The sequence below is a fragment of the Bison bison genome, unplaced genomic scaffold (genome assembly GCF_000754665.1).
Source record: "Bison bison bison isolate TAMUID 2011002044 unplaced genomic scaffold, Bison_UMD1.0 scf7180017862988, whole genome shotgun sequence".
NCBI lineage: Eukaryota > Metazoa > Chordata > Mammalia > Artiodactyla > Bovidae > Bison > Bison bison.
In genome coordinates, this window is record NW_011493560.1 from 71,170 (window position 1) to 83,334 (window position 12,165).

General features: G+C 44.7%; 1 long non-coding RNA gene across 1 annotated transcript in view; it reads right to left on the reverse strand.

Annotated features, from left to right (window-relative positions):
* Window positions 1–9,618, reverse strand: part of LOC104983599 — a 48,063-nt gene extending 38,445 nt beyond the window's left edge. Inside the window, exons 1-2 of the long non-coding RNA XR_824665.1 lie at window positions 9,476–9,618; window positions 6,227–6,314 (exon numbers count right to left, since the gene is read on the reverse strand). This is a non-coding gene — a long non-coding RNA (uncharacterized LOC104983599). The remainder of the gene's footprint in view (window positions 1–6,226; window positions 6,315–9,475) is intronic.
* Window positions 9,619–12,165: the final 2,547 nt, after the last annotated feature.

Below are 12,165 nucleotides of genomic sequence, written 5' to 3' on the forward strand. Positions count from 1 at the left end.
TTCAGTAAACATTGAGGAACACAGTGGAAAATCTTATTTTAGCAGTCACCACGGAAAGGGAAGGAGGCAGGGCACGTTAGAGGCATATGTTGAGATTCCATCAGTCAGTTCAGTTCAGTCGCTCAGTCGTGTCCGACTCTTTGTGACCCCAAAGACTGCAGCACGCCAGACCTCTCTGTCCATCATCAACTCCTGGAGTTCACCCAAACCCACGTCCATTGAGTTGGTGATGCCATCCGACCATCTCATCCTCTGTCGTCCCCTTCTCCTCCCGCCTTCAGTCTCTCCCAGCATCAGGGTGTTTTCCAATGAGTCAACTCTTCATATGATGTGGCCAAAGGATTGGAGTTTCAGCTTCAACATCAGTCCTTCCAATGAATATTCAGGACTGATTTCCCTTAGGAGGGACTGGTTGGATGCCCTTGCTGTTATACATATTCATCGATATGCAATATTTATTTTTCTCTTTCTAAGTTGCTGTGCATGACAGGCTCTAGGTTCATTTGTATCATTACAAGTGAGTCAAATCCACTCTTTGTAATGGCTATGTAATATTCCACTGTATATATCTACCACAGCTTCCTTATCCATTTGTGTCTTGATGGATATGTAGGTGGCTCCCATGTCCTGGCTGCAAACACTGGGGTGCTTTGTGTCTTTCTGAGTCACAGTATGGATTAAGCTATTTGCAGGGCGGGAATTGAGATACAGATGTAGAGAAGAGACTTGTGGACACACAGGTGAAAGGAAAGGGCGGGATGAATGGAGAGAGTAGCTCTGACATGTATACACAGTGAAGTGAAGTACAAGCCGCTCAGTCGCGTCCGACTCTTTGTGACCCTGTGGACTATACAGTCCATGGGATTCTCCAGGCCAGAATACTGCAGTGGGTAGCCTTTCCCTTCTCCAGGGGATCTTCCCAACCCAGGGATCGAAAACCCAGGTATCCTACATTGCAGGCGGATTCTTTACCAGCTGAGCCACCAGGGAAGCCCAAGAATCCTGGAGTGGGCAGCGTATCCCTTCTCTAGGGGATCTTCCCAACCCAGGAATCAAACCGGGGTCTCCTGCATTGCAGGCGGATTCTTTACCAACTGAGCTAGTGAAACACCTAGCTAGTGCGAAGTTGGCGTATAGCAGAGGGTGTTCAGCTCGGGGCTCTGTGATGACCTAGAGGGGTGGGAGGGAGGCTCACAAAAGAGGCAATATATGTACACACATAACTGAGTCATATAGGCATCTGAATGCAGAGTTCCAAAGAACACCAAGGAGAGATAAGAAAGCCTTCCTCAGCGATCAATGCAAAGAAATAAAGGAAAACAACAGAATGGGAAAGACTAGACAAGAGATCTCTTCAAGAAAATTAGAGATACCAAGGGAACATTTCATGCAAAGATGGGCCCGATAAAGGACAGAAATGGTATGGACCTAACAGAAGCAGAAGATATCAAGAAGAGGTGGCAAGAATACACAGAAGAACTGTACAAAAAAGATCTCCATGACCCAGATAATCACGATGGTGTGATCACTGACCTAGAGCCAGACATCCTGGAATGTGAAGTCAAGTGGGCCCTAGAAAGCATCACTACGAACAAAGCTAGTGGAGGTGATGGAATTCCAGTTGAGCTATTCCAAATCCTGAAAGATGATGCTGTGAAAGTGCTGCACTCAATATGCCAGCAAATTTGGAAAACTCAGCAGTGGCCACAGGCCTGGAAAAGGTCAGTTTTCATTCCAATCCCAAAGAAAGGCAATGCCAAAGAATGCTCAAACTACCCCACAATTGCACTCATCTTACACGCTAGTAAAGTGATGCTCAAAATTCTCCAAGCCAGGCTTCAGCAATACGTGAACCATGAACTTCCAGGTGTTCAAGCTAGTTTTAGAAAAGTCAGAGGAACCAGGGATCAAATTGCCAACATGTGCTGGATCATGGAAAAAGCAAGAGAGTTCCAGAAAAACATCTATTTCTGCTTTATTGACTATGCCAACGCCTTTGACTGTGTGGATCACAACAAACTGTGGAAACTTCTGAAAGAGATGGGAATACCAGACCACTTGATCTGCCTCTTGAGAACCTGTATGCAGGTCAGGAAGCAACAGTTAGAACTGGACATGGAACAACAGACTGGTTCCAAAGAGGAAAAGGAATAGTCAAGGCTATATATTGTCACCCTGCTTAGTTAACTTCTGTGCAGAATACACCATGAGAAATGCTGGGCTGGAAGAAGCACAAGATGGAACCAAGATTGCCAGGAGAAATATCAATAACCTCAGATATGCAGATGACACCACCCTTATGGCAGAAAGTGTAGAGGAACTAAAAAGCCTCTTGATGAAAGTGAAAGTGGAGAGTGAAAAAGTTGGCTTAAAGCTCAACATTCAGAAAACGAAGATCATGGCATCCGGTCCTATCACTTCATGGGAAATAGATGGGAAACAGTGGAAACAGTGGAAACAGTGTCAGACTTTATTTTTCTGGGCTCCAAAATCACTGCAGATGGTGACTGCAGCCATGAAATTAAAAGACGCTTACTCCTTGGAAGGAAAGTTATGACCAACCTAGATAGCATATTCAAAAGCAGAGACATTACTTTGCCAACAAAGATCCATTTAGTCAAGGCTGTGGTTTTTCCAGTGGTCATGTATGGATGTGAGAGTTGGACTGTGAAGAAAGCTGAGTGCTGAAGAATTGATGCTTTTGAACTGTGGTGATGGAGAAGAGTCTTGAGAGTCCCTTGGACTGCAAGGAGATCCAACCAGTCCATTCTGAAGGAGATCAGCCCTGGGATTTCTTTGGAAGGAATGATGCTAAAGCTGAAACTCCAGTACTTTGGCCATCTCTTGCAAAGAGTTGACTCATTGGAAAAGACTCTGATGCTGGGAGGGATTGGGGGCAGGAGGAGAAGGAGACGACAGAGGATGAGATGGCTGGATGGCATCACTGACTCGATGGACGTGAGTCTGAGTGAACTCCGGGAGTTGGTGATGGACAGGGAGGCCTGGCGTGCTGCGATTCATGGTGTTGCAAAGAGTCGGACACGACTGAGCAACTGAACTGAACTGAGTCACACTCTTGCACAGCAAAAAACACAACTTTGTAAAGCATCTTGACTCCAATTTAAAAAAAATGAGAAAAAGGCATATGTTTATGCAAAAGATCCCAAATCACGTACAACCAAAATATATTTTCTTAATATTTACTGCAGGTCCCCAGCACGCCAAGGCGTGACGTCCGACAACCCGCCAGGGAAAAGAGAAAACAAGTGCGTTCCATCCTAATGTTCATTACCCTCTTCCTGGAAGCCTGCTGAGTCACAATCACCTGGCTGCCTCAGACAGGCACAAATGGGATCTGCGAACTGCTTGGTTTAAACCCTATAAATGCCCTTCGTTAAAACATTCAGGGGAGCAGAAACCAAAAGTCTTAATGATTGAAGGCGCTTCTTCAAGCAGTCCTTTCCTCTCGATTCTGATCGTGACGGACAGGGGACGACAGCTGCTGGGGGTGACCCGCCCTCATCAGAGCGGCTGAATCACACACGCTTTTCTGTGGATGGCCGTGGATTCTCTCCCTGGGGCAGGTCACTTTCAGACATGAAACTCCAGGGAGCTCCCAGATGTTCCTGAGCAAACTCCAGGAGCTGGTGACGGACACGGAAGCCTGGCATGCTGCTGTCCATAGGGTCGCAGAGTCAGACACGACTGGGCAACTCAACAACCACCACCCAGGCCTCACGCTTGCATGCATCCCAAATTTCAGCTGACAAACAGCTGCTATACGGTTAAGAGACTGTAGTGGGTGCATTCACAAAATTCCTAATTATGAAAGCATACACCTATAGTATCCATAATTTGTTATATATTAATGTGCACACAAGCTCAGTCACGTCTCTTTGTAACTGCATACACTATAGTCCTCCTCCAGAAGAATCTTCCTGACCCAAGGGTCGAACCTGAGTCTCGAAGGTCACCTGCCCTGGCGCCCGGGTTCTTTACCACTAGCACCGCCTGGGAAAGCCCTTCACTGCTGAACTTTCCATGATGTTCCTTTATGGGTTTCATGGTCTGAAATGAAAGTCGCTCAGTCGTGTCCGAATCTTTGCAACCCTTCTCCCGGCCAGAATACAGGAGTGGGTAGCCTTTCCCTTCTCCTCCAGGGGATCTTCCCAACCCAGGTCTCCCGCACTGCAGGCCGATTCTTTACCAGCTGAGCCACACGGGAAGCCCATATTCAGAGCTGTGCGGTTTAGAGCTCAAACTCCAGACCTAGTAACCACCGCCTCTCCTGGTTCTAAAACCAGGACGGCCTGCTTCACTGCACTGAATGCTCCTTGCAGGGCGGCTGCTGAAATGATGACAAGTAGAACTGCATAGGGCTGTTCTAAAGGTTGGTGTTATGAGAAGGAAGACACGTATCCGGCTGGACAAGGAGTTCCTTGGGGTGTCAGACTTTTCGGCTGACCCGATACTTGTGCAACCTCACGCCTTGGTCACATATATCTGATGTTCCTCCAAAAAGAAAATGACAATACAAAAAAAAAAAAAGTTTCAGAATTCACAAGAGAAACGAATTTGATAAATGTGCTGTTATTGATTGGTGAGCCGTATATCCTGATGAGAAATGTGTGTGCACACAACTCCTTTGATAAAATAGGTACATCTACTCAAGATAAAAAGAGCGAACTGGGGTTCATGTGTTTCCTCATCTGCTATCTTTCACATTTCCATGTTAACCGCATAAACAGGGGTGGCATTCTGCTGCTGCTGCTGCTGCTGCTGCTAAATCGCTTCAGTCGTGTCCGACTCTGTGCGACCCCATAGACGGCAGCCCACCAGGCTCCACAGTCCCTGGGATTCTCCAGGCAAGAACACTGGAGTGGGTTGCCATTTCCTTCTCCAATGCATGAAAGGGAAAAGTGGAAGTGAAGTCGCTCAGTCGTGTCCGACTCTTTGCGACCCCATGGACTGCATCCTACCTATTCATTACAAATTAGTTTTTCGGGGAAGCCAAAAAAGAAATCGACCTAGCATTTGCTTATGGCAAGATATAGGAATGGGAGTTTGCAAATCTAGTTTGTTGAAAGCAAGAGTCCAGTGAAGGACATGACCTTGACAATCACCTAAAATCCCGGAAAACCACTGAGGTTTGTTAGAGTGAAGACTGGAAAATTAAGTGGTTAAACGGGAAACAGACAGTTAAAAGCCAGAGTTGGACACAACTTACTGACTGAACAAAGAGCAGCAATAATCACATATATATCAGCAGGGCTTGAATGGACAGCTGAGTCATGGAAAACCTCAACTATTTACTTGAAATACATTAAGACATGCTCTTTTTAGTACACTGACATACTTTTAAGGGCTTCCCCAGTGGCTCAGATGGTAAAGAATCTGCCTGTGACACGGGAGACCTGGGCTCAATCCCTGGGTAGGGAAGATCCCCTGGAGGAGGGCATGGCAACCCACTCCAGTATTCTTGCCTGGAGAATCCCCATGGACAGAGGAGCCTGGCGGGCTACAGTCCACGGGGTTGCAAAGAGTTGGACCCAACTCTGGACAAAGTATGCATGCATTCATTTTAAATTTTAAGCATGGGGGGAGGGGGGTAAGTGTGTCAGTTTTGACTTGTAAAGTACCTTCACTACTGCGAGCTCACAACCATCAAAATATTCTCTCCATTTCCCCTTCTTTGCGCTGTGCTCTATTTCTGATAAAGAAAAGGATTCCGGGGCCTCAGTGGGCCCCCACCCTGCATTAAAAGTACATCTGGTATTTAGTATTCCACTCCCCAGGGCTGCACGCAAAAATGATACAAAGATACATTGAGGCCATTCAAAGATCTCAGTAGCTTGAGATGCTCCCTGCAGGATAAAGTGGGATGAGGGTCCATTTTGGAAGAAATATACACAAGCTGAGTCAGAGGATTGACCCTGCTGTCTCATTAATGAGATAGACTCTGCACTGGGGCTATTTGCAGAAACAAATGATTATTACGAAATCCTAAATTCACAAGGCATGCCCCTTGTACACGCCAAAGGAGGCTGAAATTGCTGCTCTGCACTGTGCTGAATTTGAAATGGATTTTTTTTCTTTCTGTTTTTAAAGAAAACCACGGTCCCCACCAAAGTAATTTCAAAGCACTGCTAGATGTGAATTAACCAGGCAGTAAATGCTTCAGGAAAATAAACCAGCGGAGATCAATCTTTACTTTTTTCATACTTACCATTACATCGTCCTTCTAAGAAGATGCTTTTAAAAATGCCTCCATGAAAATCTACTTGATTGCTTTTCCATCTCAGCACATTTCTCCCCTGTTGCCATAAAACAGAGACACAGAGAAAGAGAGAAAAAAATCCACTCAGTAAAACAGATGCTATTGTTGTGTCAAAATCAACGTGACATTTCTTCTAAGCCTTCTTCTCTGTGATTAGAAAAACCCGGGGGGTAGAGACATCAAGTAATTCCGAACTGATTTCCTAAATTCAAGCAACCAATCAAGAAAGGACGCCAAAACAGTGATTACCGCAAACTGTAGCTTTTCTGTGTGACCACACGAGTCCACGGGCGATTTGAGAATTCAGAATAAACTGAGACCATTGGAAGTCAGCAATGTATCAATACTTACCACTTACACTCCTCTAGCCACCATTAAATTTTCATTGAAAATGAACGATCAGTTTAGTTCATGTCTATGTTTGATCTAGTTTATTTAAGTTAAGGATTTAAACTCTTTGCCTGGGCTTCCCTGGTGGCTCAGGAGTAAAGAATCCGGCTGCAATGCAGGAGACTAGGGCTTGACCCCTCGGTTGGGAAGACCCCCCTGGAAGAGGAAATAGCAACCCACTCCAGTATTCTTGTCTGGGAAATCCCATGGCCAGAGGAGCCTGGTGGGCTACCGTCCATGGGGTCTCAAAGAGTCAGACACGACTGAGGCAACTCAGCTCCTTGCACAATTTGATTTGTGGAAGCCCAACCCACTCCAGCGTTCTTGCCTGGAGAATCCCAGGGACGGCAGAGCCTGGCGGGCTGCCGTCTATGGGGTCACACAGAGTCGGACACGACTGAAGCGACTCAGCAGCAGTAGCAGCAGCACATTAGGCATCATTTAGTTGAGAGACTATTTCTCAACCTGCAGAGATTTTTTTTTTCTCCAACAGCAGTATGTCAGACGGGCAAGATTCAAGCGGTCCGTCTCTCTTGACTCTCCTATGGCAAAACCAGGCCCTGTTTGGTCAGGAACCATCTTCGGACCATTTGGTACTTTACTTGTCAGCTCAGGCTGGAGTCTTCTCTTTACAGGATGACTCTCAACAATCCCACTTCTAACTGAGGATCACCCCAAAGCAAGTGACCCCCCCACCACCCGTGAGACATATGGACAGACTACCCACTTGTCATTGAGTCATCACTTTACTTCTGCAAGAAGACAGCAAGTAGGAAGAGAGGATAAACCTTTCAACCCTCAATTTAATGCACTTCAACCCTAGAGGACATCGGTACTGATGTTTGGCTTTCAAAGCTAACGACTCAGCCCATTCTTCGGTTGTAGGAAGGGAGGTTCATTGTCATTTTTCTTTTTCTTTTTTTTTTGATCACTGGTAACACGTAGCCACCATTAGTTACTATGTCATAAATATCACCGGGGCAAATATATTTGTGAAAATGAATTTGTATGAAACAAAACAATCTTAGTTGCACTCATTATTCTTGACCCTTCTATAGCCATGTGGGACAGTTACCATCACATTGATTTTAAATACTTTTAGGAAAAATGATATTCAGATGTTAGGTCTCACAACTCACCAGTTGCAACACAGAGTTTGGACCCACGTCTACCTTGAGTTCAGAGAACACATCCTTTGCCCAGAATCAAGCTGTGTCTTTGTCCAAACATAATAGGAATTGTTACAGTAGGTAACGTGTCTATGGTGGGTCAATGTTAAACGTGTATAGTGTGTGTGTGTGTGTGTGTGTGTGCGTGTTCAGTCGTGTCAGACTCTTTGCGACCCCATGGACTGTAGCCCACCAGGCTCCCCTGACCATGGGGATTCTCCGGGCAAGAATACTGGAGTGAGTTGCCATTTCCTCCTCCAGGGGATCTTCCCGACCCAGGGATCGAACCGGAGTCTCCTGCATCTCCCGTGCTGGCAGGAGAATTCTTTACCACTGAGTCACCTAGGAAGCCCATATATATATGGTGGGTCAACCTTAAACATACTGCTTTACGCATGGACTCTTTCATTTTTGGCTTTTCGGATCTTATTTCCCTGACCAATGATGGAACCCGGGGTCCCGGTGATGAAAGCACCAAGTTCTAAGCACTGGACCACTAGAGAATGCCCATTCGGACTCTTTTCATCCTCTCAATGAGTGCAAAAGACAGCATTATCTCCTTTAATTGGAAAAAAAAAAAAAACACAAAGGAGGTATTAGGGAACTCACCCAAGATCACCGCGCTATTAATGGCGGTGTAGGGCTCAAAGTGGGCAGTCAGACTATCAAGACACATTCTATCAGGTGGAGCAATAATACCTTCTCTCTGTCTCCCTCTCAGTCCCCAGGCTGTGAGAATCTCAGCCTGACACGGTTTCCATCAAAGGTTACTTTGTATCAGGACCAAAGAGCCTCAGTGCCCCAGTGATGCGGATCGGAATAGCAAGCATCCATGGACCAGGAGCTATTATAACATAGCAGGATTACATGTCACAACTTACAAACCGGCTCTGTTTCTCTTTCCCTTGATCAGAGGTCCTGCCTTGGTTCACACCCACAGCTCAGTGTCCATTTCACAAGTTGTGTGTGTGTGTGTGTGTGTGTGTGTGTCAGGAAAGAACTACCAAAATGATAAATCACTTATTGGGTGGGGGAAAAAAACATATCGATGGATCTATTACATTTTTGCTGGAGGACATATTACAGATGTCTTGAAAACAGATAAATATGACAACAAATTGCTGATTCATTGAAAATTAATAAGAAATTACATTTTATTATGCAGTTTCACTGTATAGGCTATAAAGTTATAAGCTACCATATAGATACCACCTGTAAAAAAACTTACACTATAATTATTATGTTATTGACTCATCGGTGACAGTTTCTTTCAAAACCTGAACTTCCTTGGTGGTCCAGTGGTTAAGAATCCACCTGCCAATGCTGGAGACGTGGGTTCTATCCCTGATTGGGGAACTTGGATGCCACATGCTCGGGGCAGCTAAGCCCATGTACCAGAACTAGTAAGCCCGTGTACCACAATTACTAAGCCCGTGTACCACAGTTACCAAGCTTGCATTCCGCAATGAAGAACCAGTGCAGATTAAAAAAAAAAATCCCTTGAGATGACTGATATTGAGTTCTCAAGTTTCACCAGTATTGATGAGTTACTGGTATATTAGCAAATCCTAGCATGAACATCTTATGTCACGTTGCTGGCGTCTTAGGATGCAGCAAACACATGTCAAAGTATACAGACCTCTAGCAGAATATTCGATGCAGAAGCTAAGAACGGTCTACTCCACTCTATGACAACGATTCAAGGAAGCTTCTCCAAATAATGTCATCTCTACGACCGAAGACCTGGGGTTTCCTAGAGGTGTTCACAGCCATTCCAGATGGCTCTGGGCAGCAGGTCCAGCAGAAACCTAGAACATAAGGTAACAGGGACATAAGTACTTTCATAAAAGACACCGTTGATGAAGCTAGGACTTTTCAGTAGGGTACGAATATGATTTTATTCCCTGGTAGCTAAATACTGTGAGCTTCCCAGGAGGCTGAGTGGTAAAAAATCCACCTGCCAATGCAGGAGATGTGAGTTTGCTCCCAGGGTCAGGAAGATTCCCCTGGAGGAGGGAAGGGCAACTCACTCCAGTATTCTTGCCTGGAGAATCCCATGGACAGAGGAGCCTGGCGGGCTACAGTCCAGCGACTATAAGAACTTGTTCTTTAGCGACTAAAGAACAACAACAAATGCTGTACAGAAAACACTGCCTAGAAATCCTAAGTTATTTCATTTCAGAAATGTTCATTGAGCACACACTTTGCAAAAGATTTGAGGATACTAGAAAAGAAATATCAAGGGCTTTCCTGGTGGTGCAATAGCTAAGACTCTGCATTCCAAATGCAGGGGCCCTGGTTCCATCCCTGGTCAGGGAACTAAATCCCACATGCAGTGACTAAAGAGCCCACAAGCTGCAACAAGAGCCCCAATGCCCCAAGAGTTCCCCACAAGAGCTCCAATGCCACAACAAAGACTGAAGCCTCCATGGACAGCAAGCAAGACCGACTGCGGCCAAATAAATAAGGTTCAAGTAAGTGAAGTGAAAGGCACTCACTGGTGTCCCACTCTCTGCGACCCCGTGGATTGCAGCCCATCAGGCTCCTCTGTCCATGGCATTCCCCAGGCAAGGATACTGGAGTGGGTTCTCATTCCCTTCTCTGGGGGATCTTCCCCACCCAGGGATCGAACCCAAGTTTCCTGCATTACAGGCGAATTCTATACCGACTGAGCCACCAGGGAAGCCCTCAAGAAGTCGGAGCCAGGATTACAGCTAAGGGGGCCTGAGGTTTCCACATCACTCGTGACCAGTATCTGCATGTAGTCCAGCACACGCATAGACAAAATGGGAAAATACAAGTGCATATTTAAAACCTAAAATATTTCAGAGAGATTTGTTTAAAAACAAACTCTAGTGTCCGTAAGTTTGTTTACTAAGTCTGAGAGTCTCTGTTTTCTAAGTTCATTTGTATCGTTTCTTTTTAGACTTGTTATGGTTGCTGAGGAGGGAAGGGATAGTCAGAGAGTTTGGGATGGACATGGACACACTGCTGTGTTTAACATGGAGAACCGACAAGGACCTGCTGGACAGCACAGGGAACTCTGCTCAAGACTCTGTAATAACCTTATGGTCACCAAGAGGAAGGATGGGGGAAGGGATGGTCAGGGAGTCTGGGATGGACATGGACACACTGCTGTCCTTAACAAGGAGAACCAACAAGGACCTACTGGACAGCACAGGGAACTCTGCTCCATGTCATGTGGCAGCCTGGATGGGAGGGGAGTTTGGGGGAGAATGAATCCATGTATGTGTATGGCTGAGTCCCTTTGCTGCTCACCTGAAACCATCACAACAGTGTTAATTGGCTATACCCCAATACAAAATAATAAAAAAGTTCAAAAGAAAAGAAAAATCTGGTGTCCGTCATCATGTATTGTCTTCTTGCACACACATATACAGAAAGGGGAAAATATAAAAACTGTCTTTAAGACCACAAGATATTTCAGAGATATTTTTAAATTAAAAAAAAACCTAGTATCATTCATCATTTAACTGTCTTTTGGATCTCAGTGACTTGCTGAATTTCTAAATGAAAAATGGGAGAAGCTGAATTTTGATAGACTTTCATGAGTAGCTAAACAAATTAAGTAAAATGCATGCTCAGATGAGAATTGTACTTATTTCGAGGTTTGAGCAGGGTGTCCCAAACATGTCTGAATGTGCAGATAAATGTTCCAATTAACATAAATCATCTTAATTTGCACCCTAATGTATCTAACCCAGACTTTATCTCTTTTCTGTCACAATCTTCCAAACCACATTCGGTTTTGAAAAGATGCATATTTAATAAAACATGTGTTTCTGTCTTGGATTGGCTCCCAACTTTAAGCAATGCTCAAATTGTTTCATTTTTAGCATCAGGAAAATCCAGCGAGGAGAAACAGAGAAAAATTTTCCTTAGCATTTAAAGAGTAACTGAAAATACAGATAATCAATTGTACACAGTTCTACGCTGCCGAGAACATCCCAGAATTCTGATGATTCTCAAGAAATTCATTTCGTATTCACTTTGCTAATTTTGAACCCAATCTTTACAACAAAATTAAAAAGTACTAGAGTCATTATCCCGCAAATGGCGCAAAGAAACAATGCTGCAATGAACATTTATAGCTTTCACGTAAGACTTAAAAGGATTAAAGTCCAAAATCCTTAACGTTCCTAAACCGTATCCCTCTAAATTTTCTAGGTGTGGACTAGAATGGGAAATTTGATAAAGCTTTTCTATGACAGTGTCTTTAAAATAATACAGAAAAAGAAACTAAAAATTCACGGGACACGAATACTGGCAGAGATCTTCAAAGATAAGTAGACATTTAGAAACAAATCC